Raw genomic sequence first — 24,130 nt, 5'->3', positions numbered from 1 at the left:
CGAGGGAGAGGGTTAGTTTTGGGAACCTGCAGGACAACTGCTGAAAGTAAGGTGGCTCAGCTCCACCACACCATCTTAAATTATTCTTCATCTACATTCTGTGGTATCTCGTTCACAGTAATCCTTATTTTATGAAACTTGATCCCACTTTGGACATTACTTAAGAAAAATATACACACACCATTTGTGCTGAAAGTCTGGGTAATTACTGATGTCTACTTTTAAGTATTCTGAATCTTACATCTTTAGTTGCTCTACTTGGTAACTGCTAACCATTGCCATGTACAGCAGGGGAATTGTCCACTGTTGAAATGTTAAGCAGTTTCCATGGTGTCTTTATGATGATTATTTCACTTCAGAGTTTTCGTTGCTCATAGGATTTCAAGCTATCTTATGTGCTAGAATCCCCACATTCTCAAGAATTGGATCTCTCATAAACTTACATGCTTGAATCATCCCAGTGGTTGAGGTTGGATTCCCACTCTAGTACCAGTGAGCAGCTGCAAGGTAAAACATAGTCTGTAAACCTTTAGTCACATCATTAACCTACTCACACCATTCTAGAAAGAACCAGCCAATCTGGAGTAAGTTCATAGCTCACAGATTCCTCGGCCCCGTCCCCAAGGCTACTGTTTCTATGATTTGTACCGCACATCCTCCGTGAAGAGTCCCCTGTAACTATATAACGCAAAGACCCAGATGTAAGGCTACAGATTTCAGAATTTTAATCAATATCATTCTCTGATGAAGAGTCAGATGGTGACTCAACAAGGCATAAAAACATCTTTTTTTTTTTTTTTTAAATATATTTTTATTGCAGGAATTAGTTCAAGTTACATGCCGGTACCAGGATGCATTAATAGTAGCAATGAAATTAAAGAGTCCCCAATTGGAAGTACTCCGTCTACACAGCCTTTCAGCCCACATCCCGGAGGCTGGGCGGCGCTTACGGTGATCCCATGCAGAATGGACTGGCAGTCTCCCGGTGTCGGCCAGGATAAATGTAAGGTCTTCGTCTGCTTTTCTAAACAACTATATAAAACATTCAACCCCTCCCACCTAATCCAACCCCCGCAGAGGGCCAAGCAAATAGTGTATTATTAGGCTGTTCGGAATTCGGTTAAAACCGACTCTCAACGACAATACACCTCCGAATGAAAATCAGGTGACCCGGTTTAAACCGAGTGTCACTGATTTTCATAGCTGACGTGGGCGGAGAGGAGCTGTTGTGGTCTGCCGTCTGTTTAATTGCGGCCGGCCGCACCAGAGTACTTCACGGTCTTTAAAAAGACCATTCACTTAATGAGGCTTTGTTGTTCTGTTGCCCCTTCTCAGAGTCCCTGGGGGCTCTGTTGAGCCTCAGAGTGTGTGCAGGCGAGAGGAACAGCCGCCTCCACAGAGAGAACGCGGTCGGGCGCCCCTCCCCTCACTGCCCCATAATCTCTTCCATTAATACGAAAGAGCAGTGAAGTCCTGTCCTTTGAAGTTGGCCGAACACCCCGAGGGAGTGGAGACTCCCCTCCCCAGGAGCCGGCGCCTGGGCAGCCGAGGCCCGCAGGGCGTCACTGTGGACACCAACACCAGCTCTGTGGCGGAGAAAGCAGCGCTCTGGGATGTGGGAGACGGAGAGCAGAGCGTGGGAAATTGGAGCGAGGGCACTCTGGCGTCTGTGGAGGAAGAGGTGGAAACCCAGCGCGCACAAGAAAGGTGCAAGCAAAAGGAAATTGTTGAGAAGAAAGCAGGGGTGGCTGTTGAACTTTGGAAGTGGTGGGGCATAGCCTCAGAGTGTGTGCAGGCGAGAGGAACAGCCGCCTCCACAGAAGAACGCGGGCGCCCCTCCCCTCGCTTCCCCATATTCTCTTCCATTAATAAAAATATCACCTGCAGTAACGTGCTGTTATGGTGCACGGTAGATTGCAGGGTTTGGCTTCCCCCCTCCCCCCCCCCCCAACCCCCCTCCCTCCGGGAAGTTACTTTGGCAGCTGCACCAGGGAGCTTGAAGACACCTATTGGGCTCAAACGGGATTCAGTGTAGCAGTTACAAGACGCATTGAGTCACGCCCTTTTGTGCTTGTCTGTACGTGACAAGCATCTCACGCTGTGTTCGTGTGCAGAGGTTGCACGGTACATACATCTTGGCTGGGGTTGGTAGCGAACCAGCAGTGTCTGGAAAGGGGGCTTTGGCACATAATGCCTTAGGATCAAATGCACATTCATTCAGCTGTTTCGGAGCGCCTTGCTTCACAGCGCACTGCTGTATGGGCTGTCTCGCCGGCGCTTGAACACTTTTCTGTTGTAGCGCCCAGAGGCGAGTGCAGCTCTATTAGGGATATAGCGGCTATTTTTGGGAGCAGCGGGTTGTCCCTGCACGGCCGATGTGTGACTGCCTCTACCCCATGGTGGCAGGATGCTCCAGAGTCAGTACTGTGAAGGGTCTCCTTGTTAATTCCCTCCTCCCAGAGCTCACTCTCTCACCACATTCTAATGGTAGAAGGATACTCTGGACTGCCATTTATTGCAGTATTGTACTTCTACTTCTATTGTGTACTCTTTTGTAACCTGCACACATGTCACTTTTTCCTCCTGTAACGTAGCGTTTGCTACCTCTTGTATTTTGTTTGCTCACATTTGTCACCATTGCCTCATGTAACGTAACATTTGCTTTGGTAACATGCTCACTTGTCATTTTCTCGTCATGTATCACTACCGTTCCTTTTGTGAAGCGCTCTGACACCTTCGGGTGAAGTCTGCGCTATATAAAAACGCATAAAATAAAAAATAAAATAAAAATAAAAAAGTGTGAGGGGATGTTGGAGGGAGGGGAGGGCAGGAGAGGAGGGAACAACAATAAGCAGTGAAGGATGAAACTAACTGCACAGAAGTTTGGTGTTCCTAGGGGGGGGGGGGGGGCAGCCAGGCTGCAACTGTTCATTATACCACCAAGGATTAAAAGTGCAAGGAGTGAAGGGCGCTCCTTCAAATTCCTAGCCCCTAAACTCTGAAATGCTTCCCCTCTCTCTCCGAGGGACCTATAAAACCATCTTAAGGCCATCCAGAGCACGCAGAAATGGTCTCTCTAAGCTAAGGGGGAGCAGAGACCTATAGACGATTGCACTGTGATGTGCATGTTTTTTTAAATTCTGTAGCACAGATTGTTTTCCACGCTACAGGAGAACATACCTACAAGGTTAACACAAGGCTGGTAGCACCATGCTATGGTAGACTCTTCCATAAACCTTGAAAATAACAGCAGCAGAGGATGTAGTCTAATGGTTAGGGCGGTGGACCTCAAATCTGGCGAACGGGGTTCGAGTCTCGGCAATGACACTCCACATCCTGTGATTCTGGCCAAATCACGCAATCTACCCGTCCCTAACAAAAATTAATGTGCCCTTGTGTAACGCAACTGTTGCTCATGTGAAGCGCTTTAATACCTTCAGATCGAGTTAGCACTATATAAATCTGAGGGGGAAAAAATAGCAGTGAAAATCAGCCTAGCTTTACTCATAGCCGTGCCATCATGCTATGTGATTTGTGAGGAGTGCCCAAAACCATGAACATGTCACCAAGCTCTCACTTTCTTCAAATGACAACACATTGATTCTAAATGAGCTATGAGAACTGCCTGCCTTGCCTACAACGCCCAACACCCCCAGAAATCTCTCATTTCCAAAAAGTTCTCTCTGTACCCAGTTCAAGAGGTGTGCCTTGCACAGAGCCTCCCTTTTCAGGCAAATTTCTGAAAGTGCTGTCTTAACCTTTGACTTGTAAAAATGCATGTGGACCTCATATACACTGTACATAGACTGTCTATTTACTATGCATTAATGAAGAAAGCAAGCAATAAAAGCAAAGCGTTCCATAAACACCGGTAAAACACCGTTTCAGTTGTTTTTTATGGCGCGAAAATGAGTAACCACTGAAAAGCACTGTTTTTTTGAGGTATTGAAATTACTGGAAAGCACTGAAAAAACACCACCAGAATTTACCAAAAATAGAAACTGAAAACAGGAAAGCCTATGTATTATCAACTTCAGATGTGGTGAAAGATTGCCTCGCTTCCCCCCTTGCCTCTATCCACCACCCTCCCACCCCGCCATTGGTGTGCTTGCGTGTGTATCAAGAGCTTGCGGTAGGAAACCTATCACCTCATCAAGGAGAAACGTGGCGAAACAAAGTTATTGGGTTGGAAGTTGTACACCCGAGTCACTATCCGAGTCACTGGAAGTGCTGTAATCGCGCAGGGCCTGCACCAACGTCTCCCACTCTTGCGCTGCTTCTAACGCCTTCTCGTTCTGCTGTCGCCTCGCCAATTGGTACCTCAGGGTGCTCTCCCCAGTAGCCCATTTTAGAAATTCATTGCGCCATTTAGTGCCCGTTGGACCAACTCGTGCTTTCCAATGCCTGGTTACCTCCCGTTTCGCCAATAGAAGCCCCAGGTCAATAAATTTACTGGAGAGTTTGTTTCTGGGAGTGTGGGGGAACCAATGCAGGATTCCAACCGCGGCATCAAACACCAGGTCCCTCCCAGTAACCTCTTTGAGGGTATCCCCTATCAACGACCAGTATGAGGATAGCGCTGGGCAAGACCACAACATATGTATGAGGTTAGCCGCAGGCGCCCGACATCTGGGGCAAGCCGCCGTGTCCGAGGCAAAGTATTTCTGTATTTTCTCCGGGGTCAAGTAGGCCCGGTGCAGTATATAAAAGTGAACCAGTTGAAACCGGGCGTGACGAGTGCCCTTCCAGGCGCGGCGCATTAGCTGTGCCCATGTAGTCTCCGGTATGCCTTTCCCTATGTCAGCTTCCCACCTAGTCCTGAGTACCTCCAGCGGGGGTAGCCCCTCATTAATCAGTCTGGAATATAAGCATGTCACCACCTTGAACGTCCCTGACGACATCATAATAAATTGGCACGCCGCTGACGTCGGTGGTTCCTCCAGGCGGTTCTGCCAATACGCCTGAATCGCCCTCACAAATGCCGCGTGAAGGTGGAAATCGCCACGGGGAACGTCAAAGTGCTCCAAAATCGTCCTCGTAAAGGTCACCCACCAGTTGTAGCCCTGCATCTTCCCAATGCCTCAGCCGAGACCAATCGCCACCGTGCGGCAAGGCAGTGAGCATCCCCAATGGGATCCCTGGAGCATACGGGCGCTTCAGCTCTGTACGGATATGTATTCGGTTCCAACACAACCGTATGGTGTGTTCCTCATGCGTGAGGTCCCTCAAGGCCAACCGTTGTCGCAATGCGATGTAGGATATAACGTGTCTGGGCATACCGCGCCCCCTCCCTTCCTCCGGGCCCAGAAATTCCCGCGCCACCTCCTGGGTGTACGTCTGCAATTGGGCAGCTAGGTAGTATTTCTCAAAGTCTGGCACCGCCAACCCCCCCTCCGATTTTGGTCTCATCAGGGTCCTGAGCGCCACTCTCCGGCGGCCCGATCCCCAGAGGAACGTCACTAGCATGGAGCTCAAGGTCCGGAAGGTGGCCGGTGGGATCCAGACCGGGAGCGTCCTAAAGTAATACAATAGCCGAGGGAGTGCCACCATTTTCAGCAGTGCAATACGGCCAGCCACTGATAGCGGCAAGGCGGCCCAAAAGCCCATAGTACCTCTCAGTGCTCGGATACAGCAGGCAATATTGCCGTCCAGGATATCCGCCTGGTCATGATACACATATACCCCTAGGTATTTGAGGCAGCTGGGCTCCCATCTGATCTCTCTGGTGGTAGCAGGTTGGGGCTCCCCTTTTCGGACCGGGAACAGGCAAGTTTTCGCCCAATTCACCTTCAGGCCCGAGAGCTCTCCAAAGGCCGTGAGCGCCGTGTCGGCCCCGGTCAAGGCTTCACCGGCATCTTCCAGAAATAACAATAGGTCATCGGCATAAAGGGAGATGAATTGCTGCCCTGACGAGGTCCGCAATCCCTGGAAGTAGGCCCCAGTCCGAATCGACAGCGCCAGTGGTTCCACCGCAAGTGCAAAGAGCAGGGGGAGACAGAGAGCAGCCCTGCCTCGTGCCCCGTTCCACCGGGTATTGCTGGGAAATCAATGGTCCCGATCGCACCCTGGCCGTTGCCGAGGCATATAATACCGCAGTCCACCGCAGAAACCCCTCCCCCAGACCAAAATGTGCCAGGACTCTGTGGAGGTATGTCCACTCCAAGCTATCAAAAGCCTTTTCTAGGTCGATCTAGAGGACCAAGGGGCCTCAGTGTGGGTCTCCCCCAATAGCCGAAGCAAGCGACGGATGTTCATCGTCGTGTTACGCTTGGGTATGAATCCCGCCTGATCGACATGGACCAGGGAGCTCATGTGGCCTAACAGTCTCGAGGCTAGTATGCTGCTCAGGATTTTGTAGTCGACTGTAAGCATCGAAAGCGGTCGGTAAGATGCCGGGTTACTGCCCTCCTTATCCGGTTTAAAGAGGGGGACCACCAAGGCCTCGCACATCAACCCGGGGAGGCGCCCCAAGCGTTTCGCCTCTCTATACACCACTAGCAACCTGGGGTCCAGGAGGTCCACGTAGGTGGAGTAGAACTCCACCGGGAGTCCGTCTAGGCCTGGAGTTTTGTTTCTCGCCATCCCTTTTATGGCGCTACGGTTTTCCCCTAGCTCCACATACCTCCCCAGATCTTTCGCCTGTGCAGGCTCCAGAGTAGGGATCGGCAGTGACTGTAAATATTCGTCTATCGGGGTAGTGTCCCGCGCCAGCCTACTACGATACAACTCCTCATAATAGCGCAGGTAGCAATCGAGGATCTCAGGCTGGGTACATACCTCGTTGCCCGTCGCAGTGCGCATGGTCATCGTGGGGGTGGTTTGCCTCATGGGATTTGCCAGCCAGGCCAGGAGCGCTCCCGACTTGTCCCCCTCTGCTAGTGACCTGGTCAAGTAAGCCCTATAGTCGAAGCTACGGAGCCGTTCAACTTCCACGGCCACCGCTTCTCTCGCTGCCAAGGCTTGCCCCTGCAGTCCCGGGTTGCCGGGACGAAGAAGCTCCATCTCGCGGAGTTTCCGATCAGCCTTAGCCAGGTCATCTAGAATAACCCTACACATTCCCACCTTCTTTGTTATACAGTATCCCCGAACCACCACTTTAAATGCATCCCACTCCGTGGCTCTCGACCCAGCCGTACCCTCATTCTCTACAAAGTACTTAGCGATTTTGTCCTCCAGTTCTGCCTTAAACACCAGGTCTTCCAAGATCTCGGGGCGTAGCTTCCAAGTGGGCACACTGGGGTACCTGGAAACCACCGGAAATCCGCTAAGAGGATTGTGGTCGGAGATGGTCCTGGTCAGGTACTCAGTTCTCACAGCCGCGGATACAAGTTCTGCCGAACCCAACAACCCATCCAACCGCACGTGCAGCTCGTGCATGCCAGAGAAGTGAGAGTAATCTCGAGTACGCAGGTGTTGCGCTCGCCAAATATCTGTCAGTCCCCATTGGGCCTGCCAATCCCTTCTACCTTTTGGCTACGCGACAAACTGGAGAGTCCGGAAGGGGGGGATGGGAACGGTCGAGATCGACGCCCACCACCAAATTAAAATCTCCCCCCACTAAGAGGGGTCCCGATAAACAGTGGGCCAAGGAGCCCGACAGCGCGGTCAGGAAAGAGAGTTGGTCCACGTTAGGCACGTAAAAATGCAGCATATGTTCAAGGCTCTGCCCCCCAGGCTGCCGGTGATGGCCACAAACCGCCCCTCTGGATCTACCACAGTTTTAGAAACCTGTAAGGGCACCCCGGCTCTCACCCAAATCAACGCGCCTCTCGCATAAGCTGAATACGACGTGAAATACACTTGCCCTCTCCACCTACGCTGTAGCGCCATTCCTTCTAGCTTAGTGAGATGTGTCTCCTGTAGCAGCGCTATTTGTACCCCTCTGCGCACCAGGTAGGCATGGACCCTGTGCCGTCTGGACATGGTATGCAGGCCCGCACATTCCAGGTAATGCATTTTAGGTTGGATATATCAGCCATTGTCCCACAGTGTCAGTCAGTTTCCCCCGGTAATGCTTGAGCCAGATCGAACTCTCAATTACATCTACACCAATGGCAATTGTCCCCTTCAAAAATAACAGAACTCCCCCAAGCCCACACTCTTATCCCACCCCCCAAGAACAGGTCCCAAATAGTACCATCCAGTCCCCATCCAAACCTTACCCTTGAACATCCCCATCCCCCCCAACTAACCTGACGGTAGCCACCGCAGGTATGCCTTAAGGGCTGAGTGGGGGCCGAGCGTCAATAGGGGGTCTCCACGCCTCCGTACTACCGAGACATGATCGAGCCCTCAGTCGTTTTAGGCCTGGAAAAAGGTGCGACCCCAACCCACCCCTCATATCGTTAATCAACATCTCCCCCCCCAAGGACCCCCCCCCGCACTCACCATCCCCCCCGTAATCGGAATTAGCTCACCCAGGGTCATTCCTGACCATCAAGCAGGCCCTCCGCCGAATTCGGGGTTATCACGGGCAGAGTCGCACTGTCAGTTTCCGAGTCCTCCGTGTCAGACAGATGCCCTCCACCACCAGTCTCAGAGTCCTCCGCAGCCGGCCCGCCCTGGGAGCCAGATATGTTGGAGACCAGCTCCAGCACCCCTCGCCGCTCCGTCGCCGTCTCCTCCGTCGAGGGCCTGCCCGATCTGCCACGGCGATTCCGGATCCTCTTTTATCTCCGTTGACGACCCATCTCTGATGTGGATTGGAAAGAGGATCCAAGACCGTCCTTGCCTGCTCTATACAACTCAAGCCAGCTGCAGACGTCCTCTGGATTATCAAAGAATTTGGTCGTGCCGTCCAGGATGATGCGGAGTTTCGCCGGAAACCACAGGGAATACTGAATGCCCTCGCTCCGCAATTCCCTTTTGATCGCCAGGAAGGAGGTACGCTTCCGTTGTGTTTCGTAGGTATAGTCCGGGAAAATGTTCACTTGGCTGTTCTCCAACTGATACGGTCCGTTTTGCCTGGCGGCGTTGAGGAGGTGATCCCTGTCCCAAAAATGCAGCAATCGCGCCACTACCGGACGTGGGGAGCGGCCCTGCTGTGGTGGTCTTGCCGGCACCCTGTGGGCCCGCTCCAAGGTGTAAAAGGAGGAGAGCCCCTCCGACGCCACTACAGTCCGGAGCCAATCCTCTAGGTAGGCCACCATGTCGCCGTTTTCAATTTTCTCTGGTAGGCCCACTACGCGGATGTTGTTTCTCCTATTGCGCCCTTCCGCGTCCTCCGCCCGTCTCTCCAGGTCTTCAATGCGGGTTAAAGCGTCTTTCATGGTAGCAGCCAGGGTCTTCTGCGCTGGTTCCAAGGTTCCTATCGAGGTCTCCACGTCTTTAACCCTGTCCGAAAGCTTACCGGTTAGAGGCGGCAGACCCGAGAGCAGAGGACGGCCCGGGACCAGGGTTCGATTCCCGGCGCGGCAGGTTTCTGGACCAGGGTCAGCGGACTCGATAATTCCCTCGCCCCGGTGCCCACTCTGATCAGCGATCACACTCGGCAACTCTGGGCATTAGCTTGCCTCATCTTCACTAACGGCCCCACCAGACCGCCGGGGATGCCTGGTCTCACCCTGGAGATACCCATTAAGGGACCATCTCTCAGGGAAGCCAGGAAGGGTTTCGCAGCGGTCGAAGCGCCTTGGGACCCTCCGGGTAAGTAGTGCGCTATATAAATGCCTATACATTTACATACATACATACATACCGTGATCTGCTCGAAGCAGGCCCAGACTTGTCGCCACCTGAGCGATGTCTTGCTGTAGGGCCGATCGTGTGTCCGCAATTGCCTCAAGGATTCTATCAAATTGCTGTTGTAACTGGGGGTCCCCCGGCGTCTCCGGCTCCGACCTGTCTTCCTTATCGGTGGCCTCCGTGTCCGAGGCGACCTGGGCTCCACCTTTAGGACCCTTTGGTTTCCCCATGATTACCGTGTCCTCCAGCAGGGGGGCCAGGTGGTGCCAAGCCGGGGGGGGGGGGGAATCCCCACACACACTGCAGCCAACGAGTTTGCGTGGGCACCCTCCGCTGTGAGCTGCCGGCCGGGCCCCAGTGAGATGGTGCGGGGGGCCCGGAGTCCTCGTCCGTCCGGCGGGTTACCGCGATCTTGTTCCCGTGATCAAGCAGCAGGGGGGGAGGGGGGGGGGGGGGAGCGGCCGTCGCCGGAAGGCAGCGTCACCTCAGGGTCAGCTGATCACCCCAGTCACCACTGTTGACTGTTGGAGCCTTCGGACCCGGCCATCCCGGGGCAGACTGTCCCGGCTCCGAGCTGCTGCTCCCGGTGTACCCTCAAGTCTGTGGGGGGCCCGCGCGCCGTCACTTGCGAGGGCACTGGGTACGGCCAATCTCAGGTGCAGGGCGCCATTCAGAGCTGCGCAGCCCCCCGTCGCGTTCGCCGCCTCACAGGGCCCCCGTGGTGCAGGCAGGTTAGGAGCGGTCCCGGCGGGCGTCTCTCCACAAGTTCCGCAGTGTCCCCGGCCGATCTGGCACTCGGCCACAGCTCCGCTTCTTCGGCGGGTGGGGTAGAGGGGAGGACAGGTCCGGAGCCGGCGGCCTCTCAAGTTTGCGATCTGTCCCGGGGCTATGGAGACGGAGCGGGCGCCATCTTGAGCTCCGCTCTCCTCACCGACCCTCGATCTGTCCTCGCCAGCTGTTCTCCGGGTCCTCCGAGGTCGCCTCCAAGTCAGCTCCGTCGGCCCCGTTGGCGCACTCCGGATTGGGGGAGTTGGGGCGCTCGGGACCCTCTCTAAACAGGATAAATTCGTGCTCTGTCTCGGAGCCGAGCGTTTAGACGACCGCCGCCATCGACGCTCAAGACACGCCAAAGGGCATAAAAACATCTTATAAGTGTACATTCATATAAGAGAGGCTCTGAAACATCGAATCCAGAAAAAAAATGACATGCATATCCTATGACCCTCTGCAAAAGACAAGTTTTTCAACGGAAGAGCCAATCCTGCTTGGTAAAACCAAGTCTAAGAAAGCACATGAAGCACCAACACCATAGACAGCAAGCATTGGTAAAGGCAATCGGTCTTGTCTGTGAGCTTTTTAGCTTGGCCATAGCGCTTTTTTTTTTACAGCTGGGGAGGGCGGGGCTAGAGGCAGCTTGGTGGAAGAGAGGGTGTGCTACACAGACCTTATAGATGCTTCCTGCCCCATAAAAAAATGCTTTATGACATAGTCTGCACTGGCTATGTCATAGCGTTGCTTTTAGTTTTTTTTTAATTTCAGCAAAGTTGCTGCTGTGTGATGTGGCTAAAAACATTGCCCTAGCCAACAGGTTGCAGTAGGGAGAACTATTGGCTTTTCCAGTTATTGTTTCTTTCTGGGAGGATGAAAGAGTGGGAGGGGGAAAGCTGCAACACAGGGTTAGGTTTGGAGGAGCAAGCAATAACTTGGTGGGAGGAGCCAAGCGTGGTGAAAGGAGGCAAGCAACTTTGCAGGATAGGGTAGGAGGGGCAAAGCCCAGCACTGGATGGTGCAGGAGAGGGCTAGCAGCAGGGCAGGTTGGTGCAGAAGGCGATGAGCAGGAATGTGGAATGGGGCAGAGGGTCGGAGGTCAAACAAACACAGCAGGGGGCAAGTAACAACACAGGAATGGGAGAGAGTAAGCAGCAACACTGAACGGAACTGGGTAGGTGTGGGCAAGCAACGGGACTGAGATGAATGGAAAGGGCAAGCAATGGGATGGAGGCAGGTGTGAGGATGCAAGCAACAACACAGAGAAGGAACATGAGGTTGGGATGACCTTACCGACACGGGCGAGTGTGGCATCATGCAACAGCAGAGAGGAACTGAAGGGGCAAACAAGAACATGGCGCGGGGTAGAAGGTGACAAGCAACATGGAGGGATGGCGGGGCAAGCATCAACATCCGAGATGGGAGTGTGGGGGGTGAAGCAACAACACTAAGAGGGACCAGAGGATGGGTGGGTGTAGTAGGACCATCAACATTTAGTAAATCCACAAAAAATCCAGAAGAAGTTGAAGAGGCATTTATTAGAGCATCCACCTTCTGAAGATCAGCAGTGTAAATGAAGCTGTGCTGATCTTCAGAATATGGAACAGGCATCAACATTCAAATATATACAGGATATGCACAAGGATGCATTGCATTTAGCATTCTGTAATGGAACAAATAAAGAACATTCTAAAACTAATACAATCTATCATAATACTACACATCCCCTTTCTTTATAAACCAAAAGGAATGACTTAATCAGAAGTTAATTAAATATTACAAAATCATCACATTTCTTTGGTACACACGGGTCTCTTGGAAGTAGTCCGCAAAGCTGGAGAGTCCAATTGATTATCCACATGTGCATGAGAAGATGGAGTAGGAACAGATGGAGTAGAAACAACTGCATCAGATCCTATTCCTTTTTCTAAAACAATTAAATCACTTGAAAAATCTGGATCAGAGAAACATGCAAATGTTTTAGGAATAGAAGCATTACATTTCGCAATTTTAGAAATATTCCACCAAGAGCCATTATCTAAAAGGACAGAAGTTTTTCCAACTTGAAGAACAATAAAAACAGTTGAATATTTAGATTGACCTTTTTTAACAAAGACAGGTAATTTGATTTTAATTTTGTCACCTACTTGTAGATTAGAATGCATTGAAGGAACAATATTTTTTAAAGTATCAGTATTTTGTTTAGCTAATTTATAGATTGTATTAATCTCAAAATTTTGATCAGAACTTTTAGCCCACGAAAGAGAAAGTTCTTGTCAAGGTTTCCTGCCTTTAAAAAAAAGAAATGGTGACAATTTTGTGGTACAGTGTGGAGTACACAAATATGACCAGACCCAATCTGCTATATGAGCTTTAACATCAATACGCGCTTTGATAGCTAATTGTATTCCTTCAACTAAAGTTTTATTACACCTTTCCACAAGACCATTCATGTTAGGGAATACAATGCAGTTTTAATATGCTTAATATTAGCATTCTCAAGAAAAGAACTTAACACATGTGAGGTAAATTGTGGACCATTATCAGACACAAGAAGGTAAACCTTCTTTTTTGAAAATGTCTTTAAGAAATGTAACCACAGTAAGGGGATCTGTTTGGTTCACCCATTTATATTCCACCCATTTTGAGAAGTAATCAAGAACTACAACAATATAACATTTTTGTGAAGAAACTACTTCATAAGGACCCAGAATATCCATTGCTACTTTCAACTTTCACTAACTCAGTGTTGTGGTTTCAAAACTTTGTCCGAATTTGCACAAAGAGAACATCTTTTAACAGAATCAATAATGCAATTGTCCATATAAGGCCACCAACATTTATCCCTGACTTTTTTAATAGTGCTAGATTGACCCAAGTGACCTAAATGAGCAATAGAGATAATTTTTTGTCTAAGTTTTTGGAGGAACAAAACAATCACCTTTTTAAAATCAAGTTTTCATTGATTTAAAAGTTCATCTTTAACCTTCCAAAAAACGGCAAGTTCTTTTGAAAGATTTCTCTCAAGTGGCCAACCATCAACAATATACTTACGTACCAAAATGAGATCTTCATCTAAATCCATTGCTTTTGACAATTCATCTTTTGAAATAATTTCAGACATCGAAAGCACCATGTCATCAACCGATGCCACCACGCATTCTTCAAAACATTCAGATTGAATAGGAGGATTAACATCTGGTAACAATCTAGATAAACAGTCTGCTCTCAAATTTTGAGAACCTGGAATATAAATAATCTCAAAGTTGTACTCATATAGTTTTGCAAGTATCCGAACCAATCTGGCTGATGCTTTCCCAACACCATTATTAGACAGTAAAGAGATCAAAGGTTTATGATCTGTTTTGATTATAAAAGATTTTTCCCACAAATAAGTCTTAAAATATTCCACTGCCCAAGAACAACCTAGAGCTTCTTTCAATAGTGGAATATTTAGAATCGGCTTGTGATAATGGTCTTGATGCAAATGCAATAGTAACCTCATTGTTAGCTTTAATTTGGCATAGTACAGCACCAAGCCCAGTTGCGCTTGCATCCACAGTGATAATGTTAGGTGCAGTTGGAGAAAAAGGAGATAAAGGTTTACAGTCAATAATAGCAGACTTGATAGCAGAAACCGCTTGGGAATGTTCATTTGTCTACAAGAATTTGCATCCTTTCTTAAGCAACAATCTTAAAGGTAAAACTATGTCAGCAAACTTGGACACGAATCTCGAATAATACTCACATAATCCTAAGAAAGACCTAAGTTGGTCTTTGTCTTGAGGATTATTCATATTTTTAATGGACGAAAGAATGTATTTTTTGGGAAAAATACCTTCACTATTAATCATGTGTCCGAGATATTCAACTTCAGAGGAGAAAAATGTGCATTTATCAAGGCGAATAGTCATACCTCTATTATCTAATACAGATAAAACTTTGTCAAGAGTTTTCTGATGTTTCTCAATTGATTCAGAGAAGACTAAGATATCATCTTGAAATGCAACTACGTCATCCGTGTCCCCAAACAAACAGCTCATCGACTTTTGAAACACTGAGGCGGAAGAAGAAAGGCCAAAAGGCATTCTAATATATCTGAAAGTGCCATCCGGTGTGAAGGTTGTAATATCTCTGGAATCTTCAGACAGTTCCACCTGATGATACGCAGATATAAGATCTATGGTGCTAACGTTTTTTGCACCATCTAGTTTCGCTAACAAGTCTTGTACTCTGGGCAGGGGATGACGTTCCATAACAATTTGTTTATTTATCGACCTCAAATATGTGCACGTTCTAAGTTCTCCATTCCGTTTTTCAACTAAAACTATTGTAGAAACCCATTCAGAAACATTAACTGGTTCAATAACTCCTTCTGCACAATTTTGTTTGTGATGTGAGACTGCACTTGTATAGCGCACTACCACTCCATGGAGTATCTTGGCGCTTAGATTCCTTAAAGGCAGAAAGGCGGTAAGAGAGGTAGAAGGCTACCTGGCTACGCAGCATATCCTAGGAGCCCCATGCATTCGGAGTTGGGCAGGGAGTAGATCCAAGTTTTTAAAAGCTTTATAAATTTAAATTCGGTAGTGGATTGACGCAGACATGGGGGTACCTTGTTCCAAGCTTTCGCTCCAATGACCGCAATGGATTTACCTCCTCTGGTTGTCATTTTGAACCTGGGAACGTACAGCAGGTTAGCAGTAGAGGACCTAAGAGATCGTGAGGGTTGGTATTGTCTGAAGTATTTGCGCAGGTAGAGTGGGCCATGATGGTAAAAGGCTCTGTAGGTGATGGTGAGAACCTTAAACAGTATGCGCTTATGTATTGGAAGCCAATGTAGTGTGTTCAGGGCTGCAGAAGCTGAGGATTTCCTAGGCAGTCTGAGGACCAGTCTGGCAGCTGCATGTTGGACCATTTGGAGCTTATGCAGGGCAGATTTGTTAAGTCCTGCATAGAGGTTGTTGCAATAGTCCAGCCTTGATGTTATAAGGGCTACAGCTACCGTGCGTCTGGCACTCAGAGGGAGGAAGTCAAAGAATTTTCTAAGGCTTCTAATGATGCCGAAGCATGTTCCTGCTACTTCTTTGGCCTGCTGATTGAATGTGAGGGAATTGTTAAACTTTATGCCAAGGTTTCGGGCAGCATTAATAGTGTTAGGGGGGGTTCAGCTTTATCAGGCCACCAATCTTGGGGGGAGAAGGAATTATTGGGACCAAAAGGAATGATCTCAGTCTTAGATGAGTTGCATTTTAGATGGTTGAGAGACATCCATTTGAAGGTTGCTGACAGACAGTCTTTAAGTACTTGCTCTGCGTTGGAGTGATTCTAGTTGAGTCAGAACAAGCTGAGTGTCGCCAGCATAGGCGACAGTACTTATGTTGAAGGATGAGATTAATTTTAGTAGGGGGACCATGTAAAGATTAAAGAGGGTGGGGCTTAAGCTGGAGCCCTGTGGGACCCCTGTTTTAATAATTTTTTCTTCTGAAGAATATTCACCCAACCTGACAATCTGACGCCTGTGAGCAAGGTAGTTTTTGAACCATTTGAACACGGTTCCTGCTATGCCTGCATTGGTAAGGCGATGTAAACGGATAGCATGGGATACCGTGTCGAATGCTGCAGAGAGATCTAATAGGATCAGGACAGCCAGTTTGCCCTGATCCAATGCAGCACGTATGGTTTCGGTGGATGATAGGAGTGCCGATTCGGTAGAATGGTGGGTCCTAAAACCTGCTTGACAGGGATGGAGAATGTAATTTTCTTCAAGAAATTCCATTAGTTGACAATTCATTCCTAACCGATAAAGGAACATTCCTTAATTTATGTTTTGAAGGTATGGCATTTTTTAAAACAATCTTGTGAGAAAATCCTTTAACTTTTCCTAGTTCTTTTTTAAAAACATTTTTATGTTTATCCAGAAGTTTTAGCATAACATTGTCATTAACCTTATATTCATCTTTAGCTATTTGCAAGTCTTCAACGAAACACACTTGTGTTTTCGCATTGGGGCGTCAAGTAATGTCAAACTTTCCTTGATGTTTCCAACCCAATACTTGTAACCCATCAACAGCCACTTAAACCTTTCCACAAATAGGTTTCTGTTTGAAAACCATGTCAGAAATAAAGTATCCTAACATTTCAATTTCTTTGCCGCCAAAGCTGAAAACTCGAATGTCATTAGGTTCCAAAGTTTTATTTTCCCATGACTTGTAAAGGAAAGAATCTGAAATAATTTTATAAGGAGAACCCGAATCAGCCATAACCTCTAGATCTTTACCTTCAACAGAAATAGTGCACATTGGAGGCACATAAGGTTCAGAATCAATGTCGTCATCATTGTGTGAGACTTGACCTAACCTATGAGTTTCTGTAACGGAAATAATTTTATTCTCAAAAATAGGTTCTGTATCCACTTCTTCTTCAACATCTACTTCAGAAAGAATAGCTACTCTCCTATTAGATTGACAATATGTTCCGTAATGACCCATTTTCTTGTATTTAAAACATTCTTTACCTCTAGCTGGACAATGTCTGAATTGAAAGGAATGTGATTTGGAACCACAACGATGAAAACATTTTTTCTCCAGAATTTAGGTATTGCTTAGAATTGTGTTGCGTAGTAGTACATTTTAGTAACAGGTTTGTTTTTAAATGGAATGGGTTTGGCATTTGAATCCTTTACATTAACAGCAGCAAAACCTGTAGTAATTTTATCAACATTTATAGTATTGAAAGGAATAATAGACCGTTCTACGCTTTTTGCAATTTGAATAGTCTCTTGTAAAGATGGATTGCGTTGCCTTAAAAGTTGCTCTTGAATCTTTTTATTAGAGCAACGAATAATTAATTGATCACGAATATACTTGTCAACCTGATCTCCAAAATCACATTCAGCTGCTAAAACCCTAAGACATTCAACATGGTTATCTACAGGTTCATTAAGCAACTGATGTCTGGTATAAAAATTATACCTCTCCATGACAATATGAGGCTGTTCTGTAAACCTCTTTTTAATTCTATAAATTGCTTCAGAGAAACCATCATAATCACCACTATCCATCCCAGTAGGAGTAAGAGAAAGTGGTAAGTGAACAAAAACATCCTCGGCATTACCACCTAAAGTATTTAATAAAATTGCTTTCTTTCTTTTAGCACTAAAACTTTCCCCATTGATAGCTAATAAATAATTATCAAATTGCCTGTGCCATATTTCCCATTTCATGCTAGGTTGATTTGGACCTGAATAAAAAAGGGGTGGAGGAGTGCCACACACAGTACTCATAGTGATACAAATACATTGTTAAAATATAGTGAAATAACGATTACTAAATATCAGCAAGATTTACCATAAATTTTGAAGGAAGCCTTCACAACCAGTTAACTCGAGTGATCTGCGTAGAAGATAAAATATTGTGAGCTTAGTTACCAAGGTTACCAAAAATCACAACAAAATGGCAGCCAAAGCCGTGAGGACGCTAAAAACGTGATGATGTTGGACGTTGTATGATTTTGTAAGTAAATAGCTGGTGTGCGCGTCAACGAATCTTTTGAAAGTGGAAGCGGACATCAATGAAGCTTCCTGGAATGTCGGAGGCGAAACACTCCACTTATAGAACAATCTGATGAAAGTTCGAAGAAACTGTGAGTTTGGTAGATTAAAAGTAAACGTAGGGCTACCGCTTTCTAATTAATGTTAGAGAGAAAGTTTCAAATGTCGCAGGACAACCAGTCTTTTCCTTACTACAGAAACGTAAATCTTTCCGTCGATAAACATCAGCTGCTTCGAGAAAGATTTACGGCCAGACTTCTCCTTGCTACGTAAACGTAAATCTTTCCGTAGATAAGCCCAACCGCTTCGTAAAAGAGAACATGTGTTCAGTGAATTTGGCGCGGCGGACTGCACACGCGAACAAAGCAAGTACTCCTCACACACTAGAAGTGCGTTGCAGCTAAATTGGTAGAGTCGTGCCTCTCAGCGTGAAACAATCATTGAAGAAATAAATAGGTTCCAAATTTTCCAATCAAAGTGGACAGAGTACACCGCAGGGAAGTTGAGGGAAGGGTGTCTTAATAAACGATAAATTAGATAAGACTGAATATCCAAAGCAAAAAGCGGCAAAGTTCAGAAAATACAAATTTAAAAACAGCAAACTTCCCAAAAATGATCTGTGGATGCTCCAGAACAGAATAAAAATCCCAAAACGTCGCCAATATGTAGTAGGACCATCAATATATGGTAAGTCCACAAAGAATCAAGAAGAAGTTGAAGAGGCATTTATTAGAGCATCCACCTTCTGAAGATCAGCAGTTTAACTGAAGCTGTTCTGATCTTCAGAATATGGAACAGGCATCAACATTGAAATAGATACAGGATATGCACAAGGATGCATTGCATAAAGCATTCCATAATAGAACAAATAAAGAACATTCTAAAACTAATACAATCTATCATAATACTACAGAGGGGGGAAGCAACGTCATGGAGATGAGTAGGACGGGCAAGCAACAACACGGTGGGGGACAGGAGGGTGGGTAGCAAGCAACAATCCGGAGTGACAGGGGTAGACGCACATGATGGATACGGCCTGCAACCACTCACGCTCTTATGGAGTGCTCAAACTAAAAGAAACACAAAGCACCAAACATTCATGCAGTGGAAGGGCAGAAGTACTTGAGCCATGAATCCAGGGGAGGGACAAACTCACAAAGAGGAAGTGAAGCTGGTACCTTCTGGCCAAAGGAAAGCAATTAAATGAGAGTAAAGATGAAGCTAGCCAGTGGGAATCAGTGGGTGGGCTCTAGACCCATTCTAAGCATAAGAAAAAAGCAACAGTGTGTTTGCTATCACAGGCCAGACCTAAAACACCTCTAATACTTGAGAAAGGTAAATAATACTCAAGACCGTAATCGCGAGCATTGACAACATTGCTGATTATCGTAGTCAACTAGGACACACAAGTTGTTGCCAAAGAGCTTCTTGCAAGTCCGTTTTAATCGTCAAAGGTGTTTACACAAACCTCTATTAGGGTGTTGATAACAATTGCAGCTACAAAGATAACTATGTCAACCAAACCATTAATGAAATGTACCTTTGTTGACATTTAGATGGCCTCCAACATTGAAAGCTTTATTGTTCTCACTTTCTCCTAAGCCCACAAACATCTAAGTTCACCCTAATCTCAGAGAGGTACCTCAACGTGTCTAATACCGGAGCACACATCTCTGAGCAAGGCCTTGCCAAGTCCATCTTACCATTTCATCAATTTAGAAAAGTCTCAAGAAGATGGAATATTTGGGCTGGCTTTTGGCCCTACTCCACTCAACTTAAATGACCAAAATCCTGGTTGCCGTGATAATGGAGCAGCTAAATCTGAATTCAAGTATGAAAAAGAGTTTGGAGTTCCTGCTTAAAGAGTTCCTTTCCATCTAGTTCTGGAATATGAGGAGGCAGAATGGGAATACTGTGACAAGCCCTATGAAAGTCTGCAGCCAACCCATGATGCAGGTATCCATGAACCAAGTTAAAGACCAGCGGCTAATGTTAGCAGACTACTACATCCACTTTCATGGCGGTGTGCCCACTGCTCAAAGAAAACCCCCCATGCCCGCTTCACTTATGACTATGGTACCTCAAATTCAACCCACTTCTACTCACACACCTTCTAGTGTTACATACAGATTTACAAGAAAGAGGACTTTTTTTCCTATTTCTCCAGAAGACACTCGTCCTGAGTGGGATGAATACATAGCCCCAGTTGAAGGGGATACAGCTACAACTCTGACTCATCTCCAGATGATATAGGTGACTTCCATAGTCTGACTTAACCACTTGGCTGCTAAGGTACAATTACTCTGGTGCTGTAATTTCCATTGAAATCAATGGAAAGTCCATGACGAGTTACCCTTGTCATTAGCGGCGAAGAGGTTAAAGAACATTTTAAAAGATTTGACTTTCCAATCCTATCAAATGAAACCGATTGCTTCTTATACAGCCTTAAATAGGCAACCAGATAGAGCGATACCAGTGATTAACCCCATCTAGTCAGAAGGCCTTTAGATGATGAATAATCTGGCTACAGTGGCAGTCGTTATTCCAAGGCTAAACAAGTAAAAGGCCCCAGATGACAGTGATATGTCTTATTTGACATCCACATGTGTATTCAGTGGTAATGGATGCTGCATAGAGAAGATCCTGAACACCAGCGTCGCCTTGCTCTGCTTCACCAATTAAAGACGGAAGACGGACAGAGAAGTAAGAAGGCTCGATAACATTGACAAAAGATTTTTGGTGACTGCTGCAACAGTTATTAACTTTCAATGCCCTAGCAATTTTAGCCCACAGACTGACAAATTTACTTGTATATTGCACTGAATTAGAACTTCTGCCTGAGGATAAAACAAATCTGGAGCTATGGCTAAGTAACACAATGGAGAAAGAGCATCTTCTGCTATCATTGATGGTTCCGTAGATATTGTGATCGTAAGGTTTACACAATTGGGTACAGCAGTATTGCGACAACAAGGATGGGATCAACTTCAAAGTTTAATATTACAAATGCCCTGTGATGGGAAACTTTTATTCAGCAAGCATTTTGATGAAGCATAAAAAAGTATACTAACACAGTAATATAGCTGGTTTCATTACAACATCAAATGCATCTCTTTTGAGGAGCTAAAAAGAGACCTTAACCATATAACGGTGATTACAGATACCAGCGGCCTAATGGTCATCTTGTCAGCAATATATTCCTTGATACAGACTGCCACCACCAGCCTCTTATCAATAACCGGTTCCTCGTTGAAAGTCTGGCAATCAAGCGAAAGGTCAGGAATGCTCCGTACGTCATTAACAACTTTCTCGCGATAGCCATATCATATCTTGAACCGCCTACAAGTGGAAAAATCTATTTATATTACAGCAATTTGAGACCTTACCAGCTCAATGGTTCTGGGCCTCTTGTGTCTAGGACATACATTTGAGTTCATACAAAATCTTCTTTTGCTGTACATTTAAAAAAAAAAAACACATCCACTGCTTTTTCAAGCAGAAATCTCCACAATGAAGGAAAAGGGAGCCTTAGAAACAATTCCCAAACAGCAAAATGTAGGCTTCTATTGATGTTTTTTTTTCTAATAAGTAAAAAGTCTGGCAAATGAAGACCAATTTTAGATCTTTGTCAATTGGCAAATTTGTCAAGAACAAATGATTCCCTTTGTGACGAGGCAAGAAATGTTCAGTTGCAAGAAGGGGACTTTAATTCCACTCTACACCTACACCTAAGGGATGCGTACTTTCATATATCCCCTTCCATCCCAAACATATTTCAGATTCGGTGTGGCCGTTCACCAATATCCATTCAAAGTTCTTCCATTGGGCCTCCAATCAGCTGGAAGTATTTTCACTAAATTAATTGGCCCCAGTTGCAGCACATCGGATGAAACTGGAATATCACGTTTTTTTGCCCTCGACCCACCCCCAACTTCTTCCGTGACGACTGGTTAATCAGGGTAAGTGGTTCAGAGTCACAGAACTCTGAACGCTACACTTTTTTTTTTTTTTTAATGCTTTAGTTTCAGATACATTTTGTGACCGAATGCATAGCATGTGATCGTAGTAACATAAGAAAATAGCAAAGTGTGCAAGCATTCCGCAATTACATTTCAGAAAAAAGCACACCAGAATAGTAGCAATAGATGATGGCCATCTGACAGCCCTGACTGGTATTACTGTGTTAGGGAGCAATGTATTGCTTTATCTGTGAGACTAGGGAAAGATAAACAGTGGGCTGTAGTTGGAGGGCAATCTGTTGGAGTGTTAGCAATGCATATGTGACAAGGGGGCTGTATTCCAGGTGGATCAATGTTGCAAGGTTATGCCTATGCGTTGCAGGTAGGCATGGAGCGGTTGCAGACATTCCGTGGTCGCAATGTGGGGGGCGGCATCAGAGTGTAAAGAAAACTAGGGATGTCGCAAAATATAAAGCTTTTGAACCATTGCACTGCTGTGGGGCGTCTGCTGCTCCGCCAACCTGATGCGTTCTCCTGCTGTGCCAGCAACTGTTTCTGTATGGCAAAACGCCGGGAACCCTTTGGGACTCATGAACATAACCTGGCAATGCTAGCAGTGGCGTTGGGACAGATGCCACTTCCAGCATTTGAGCGAGTCGTGTAACGATATTGTGGGCATGTCCATGCTAGGTGAAGAGAGGCGTCGTCGGCGATACATTTGGGACCTGTAGAGAGGCGGGGGGGTTTACCCTGGCCATGAGTTTGAGGGTAATTTAGGTGCGCTGAAGAAACTTCAAGTGCAACAGTTTGTGTTTGTGATAGGGGAGACTAACTTGGTCTGGAGGCAGCAGTAATACCAAACATCATCTGGCATTTGATGTTGCAGATCCACTCTCCACACCTCGTGCAACTTGTCTGCGGTGGGCACCATGTATAAACTTATGTGGTATAACCTGGAAACCAGATGCTCACTGCTGTCATTGTTGATAAGAACGGAGAGGGAGAGAAGTCTGGAGCTATGGGGTAGGACGGAACCTGGGCGCAGAGAGCGTTGTGGATACGATGCAAAATAAACCTGTCTAATGGTGCATCTGTGGGAAAACGTGTTCTCCTCCCAAATGATAGCATGCCCATGCGGAAATAGATCACCTGTAGTTTTTTAGGTTTCGCCTATTATCATTCGCTTGCGAATGTAATAGGTGAAAATTCAAGGGCTCGATCCACTCGTCCAACCACTGCGGTTTCTTCACAGTGCATGTGAGTCACGTGACCACAAAAGTGGGTCACGTGACCACACAAGCACGCGCATCTCCTAATCCGCCTGCCACACTTCTCTCTCCTTGCTCGCATTCCCGCCCCCACCAGGCTCTCCCGCCCCCATCCGGCTTCCCTCCGCATCTGCCTGGCACACTTCTCCCCTCGCTCGCATTCCCGCCCCCCCACCAGGCTCTCCCGCCCCCATCCGGCTTCACTGCATTCCCCAGTGCTTGTTTTTTATTGATTTCACTACTTCAGTAACATACTTACAGATCACTATGATTTTTTAAACACCACTGAATGCAAATCACGTTTTATTTGGATTTGATAACAATAGCAATACATATCTCTAATTCAGGGTGACGTGGAATTATGCTGTTTTTGGGTCGTGATGTTTTATGGCTCCAATAAAGGTATTTGTTTTTTTTTTAAAAACGTTGAAATCAGCAATATCGATATATTATCGATTGCGTCGACCAAGCTCAGTCCATAAATATTAATGACACTCGCAGTACAGTCATTAGTTTCTAAACTCAACTTTGCAACTGGCATCGTTTATAAAAAGAAGAGAAGCTCGCGAACGCTACTTTTATATAATACGTGTCCACTTAATTTTGTGTCTCAAGGTTCATTATTCGAACCTGCGTTATTAGACGCAAATTCAAAATGACCATCAAAAAGTAACTGATTTTGTTGCTAATTCCTGTAATCTTCCTCGGGTCAAAGTACGTGCAAATTCCGGCATAAATGAATACGGAATGCGAATTTATTAGCGCTTCTCTAATTGCGCGTCACGTTGGCGGGTAACACCCGCATATATCTGCTCTCTCACGGATACATATCGATGTCTGCCATGCTGTCTCCGAGATGACAAGCCAGCATATTTTGTTTTTGTCAATTAAAGAAGCTG

The 24,130-nt window shown here is 46.5% G+C and overlaps 1 protein-coding gene across 2 annotated transcripts in view; it reads left to right on the top strand.

Annotated features, from left to right (window-relative positions):
* SPRYD3 (SPRY domain containing 3) overlaps positions 1-24,130 on the top strand; it is a 431,115-nt gene that overhangs the window by 35,465 nt on the left and 371,520 nt on the right. The window lies entirely within an intron of this gene.

The sequence above is a fragment of the Lissotriton vulgaris genome, chromosome 1_1 (assembly GCF_964263255.1).
Source record: "Lissotriton vulgaris chromosome 1_1, aLisVul1.2, whole genome shotgun sequence".
Taxonomy (NCBI): domain Eukaryota; kingdom Metazoa; phylum Chordata; class Amphibia; order Caudata; family Salamandridae; genus Lissotriton; species Lissotriton vulgaris.
The sequence above is the reverse complement of the archived record's forward strand: the minus strand, read 5'-3'. Positions and strand labels throughout refer to the sequence as shown.